This window comes from Oryzias melastigma, linkage group LG19 (assembly GCF_002922805.2).
Source record: "Oryzias melastigma strain HK-1 linkage group LG19, ASM292280v2, whole genome shotgun sequence".
Taxonomy (NCBI): Eukaryota; Metazoa; Chordata; class Actinopteri; order Beloniformes; family Adrianichthyidae; genus Oryzias; species Oryzias melastigma.
In genome coordinates, this window is record NC_050530.1 from 7,863,788 (window position 1) to 7,867,208 (window position 3,421).

Below are 3,421 nucleotides of genomic sequence, written 5' to 3' on the forward strand. Positions count from 1 at the left end.
AATCTTAAAAGTTGACTCAGATTTTTTTCTTTAATATTTTTTAGTTCTTTTGAGTCATGTATCCTAATTAGTTTTTTGTTTGTTTTTTCACAGTTGAGTCACATTTTAAATAAATACCTTTTTAAGTTCAGTTTTTTTAATTTTAGCTTTTATTTCACTGCTTAATAACTTCTTATTAAATTCAGTTTAAAAATGCTTTAAACTCTCTTTTCCCTATCGACTCTGGTCGTATTTCTTTTGGTGTTTTATTAAAAAACTTTACCTGACCAGCTCTTTGTGTTTCCTTGTGACAGACCCATGTTTTGTATCATGGAGGATGTTTTATGATTCTGTAATCATAAACTAAATCCAATAAGAAGTGTCTGCACTTTGTCCTTAAAGAAGGTTAACCTTCCAGTCAGTTGTTGACGTCTGTTTCAGAACGTTTTCATTTTTATTTAACTTAGTTTACATTTTTTGTGTAGCATTATAAAAGTACGAGATTTCTATTAACTTAATATCTATGTCAGATAATTCATGCAAAATCATATTAAGATCAAAAACAGAATGAGGTTTAAAGAAATTACTACAAACATTTATATTGTACTTTAAATATAATTATACTGAAATAAAAATCATGGCAAATTTGTAAAAATCAAAAACAGTTTTTCTGCCTTTGTTGTTTCTCTGCTAATTAAACTTCTGTTCATGATGGTCTAATTTTCTATAACATTTATAACAAATAACTATTTTTTTATTTTGACATATTTTAAGTTTATGTACAATAATATTTTTGATTTATATAATTTACAACTTTTTACTGGTCTGAGTTGATATGTGACTTATTTTGTCTTTGTAGCATTTTGATTCAAATAGAGTAAACTAAAAACAATGGAAACCCTAATATTTTCCTGAAAATAGCTTCATATATTTCTGCAGTTCGTTTTGCCGCCACCAGATGGTGCTGTTTTGCCACTGAGTAACCTCAGACGAAGCTCAGATAACTGGTTATGTCAAATTTTTCCGTCTCACACTCAAACATTAGATGTTTCTGTAAAGTGAGTCAGTGTTTCATATAAACGTAACATTTTTTTGTCGTTTTAGTAACTTTTTGCTTGAAATAAAACCACCTCAAGGCATTTTTGTCATGAATGGAGCTTGCGTCGGTCACAATTTCACCCATTTACCACTGAAACTGTTTTACTGTTTTATATTTCTCTTAAACTAATGACTAGAAACATCTCAAGTTGGCTCCATCTTTATTTGTTTTTGATGATAAACCAAAAAATATATAAAAATTGACTTAGAATTTCCAACCAGCGATGGGTCAATGTTTTAAATCTTTGCAAACTGTTGTGTCAACAGCAGTAGATCCTACATCTGCCATAAATGAGTCAGGGAGTGCCAACATGCAGATGGTTGATAAATCAAACATGAAAAGTGGGAAATGAAAAGCAGATGTTTCAATGCAGGATTTAATGTCTTGATGGAGGGAAATTTAGCAGGACGACCTAATTAACTCCAACGATCCCTTCCAACAGGTGTATTTTTTGTCTTCCCCTTGACGGAGGTCTGGGTTTGGGGTTCAAAGGTTTAGGAGCAGAGCTCTCATCTGCAGTTAATCTCTTATCAACCTTCCCTCTCCCTCCTAACAGGGTGTTCTCTCCATAATCGCCGTCGTCATGAGTCCGCCTCACTGCCAGGAACAGCGCGTTAGGTGGGGCTGAAGATGGACTTAACTGGAAGTGACTTTGGACTTTGGGGGGTTGTCAATAGAAGCAGTTATTGCTCTACGATTGCACCTCTGTTGACACTCGTGTTCATAAAAAGTGCTGCTGATCCACCCAGTCGGAGACCTGAGATTTAAACTTTAGTCTCGCTTTTAGCAACAAATTAACTCTGACGCTGTTTTGCTAAGACGTTTCTTGTGACAAAACAACGGCAATGAAAGTAAAAGTAGATACAAGGTTGATTTTTTTTACAAAAGCGTCAGTTTTAAAAGTTGATCCTGAAAGTATTTTAAACAAAATGAGAACTTTTTAGTTTTATTTTAGAATATTTAAATCTTAAATCTGTTAGAAAGAAGAAAATGAACTTCCTTTTAAGCTATCAATTGGAAAAAATGTCATTTTTTTTTCTCCTTACGCATTATATAAAGCAGTTTTTCATTTTTTTATTTGCCTCTATACTATATGGAAATAAAATAGTCTCACTGGATTTGTGTGTATTAAAGGCAATGACATTTTTTTATCTTGATAATCAGGGCATATCTCTTTAAGAAAGTGGAAAAAATATCAGGATTTTAATAAATATTACTTATAGTTTATGTTCAAAGTGGCTAATAAAAAAATAAAATAACCCAGCATTCTGGCAGGATTTGAACACACCATGTACGCACAAATCTAGAGAAATGATTCATAAGTAAATCTCAGGAGTACCAAGAAATACGTCCCTAAATGAAAAGTTCTCTCATTGGCCACTTTATTTGGCACACCTGTCCAACTGCTCGTTAAGGCAAAGTTCTAATCAGCCAATCACATTGGAGACATGGTCAAGATGATCAGAATGGGAAAGAAATGTGACTGAAGGGACTTTGATGGTTATTGGTGCCTGAGTATTTTAGAAACTGCTGATCTACTGGGATTTCCACCCTCAACCATCTCTAGAGTTTACAGAGAATGGTCAGAAAAAGAGAAAATATCCAGTTAGTGGCAGTTCTGTAAGCAGTTCTGTAGCCTTGTTGGTACCAAAGGTAAACGATTGGTTTGAGCAAATAGAAAGGTAACAGTAACTGAGGTTTACAGAAGAACATCTCTGAACGCATAACAACCTTGAGGCAGATGGGCTACAGCAGCAGGAGAACATACCAGGTGTCACTCCTGTCAGCTAAAAACAAGAAACTGTGGCTATAATTCACTCAGAATCACCGAAACTGGACAATAGAAGATTGGAAAACGTCTGGTATGATGAGTTTCTATTTCTGCTGCAACATTTGGGTGGTAGGATCAGATTTTAGTACCAACAACATGCCTTTTATCAAGGGTTCAGGCTGCCGGTGGTGGTGGTGTAGTGGTATGGGGATATTTTCTTGGCACACTCTAGACCCCTTAGTACCAATTGAGCATCATTATATCGCCATACCCTCCTGAGTCTTGTTGCTGACAATGTCCATCCCTTTATGCATCTTCTAACGTACTTCCAGAAAGATAGCCATAAAGCTGGAATCATCTCAGACTGGTCAATGTGGACTAAACTATGTGAGGAATGTTTCCAGGGCCTTGTTGAATCTATGCCACTGAACCCGGAATAGCAAGGTGTAGCTAATAAAGTGGCCAGTAAAAGTGAGCCGGTATACTTAAAGCTTTTTTCTCTATTTATCTATTGTAAACTTAAAATGTTCGAATTTAGTCAGTTAGTTTACGTCCTACACTACGGTCTATAG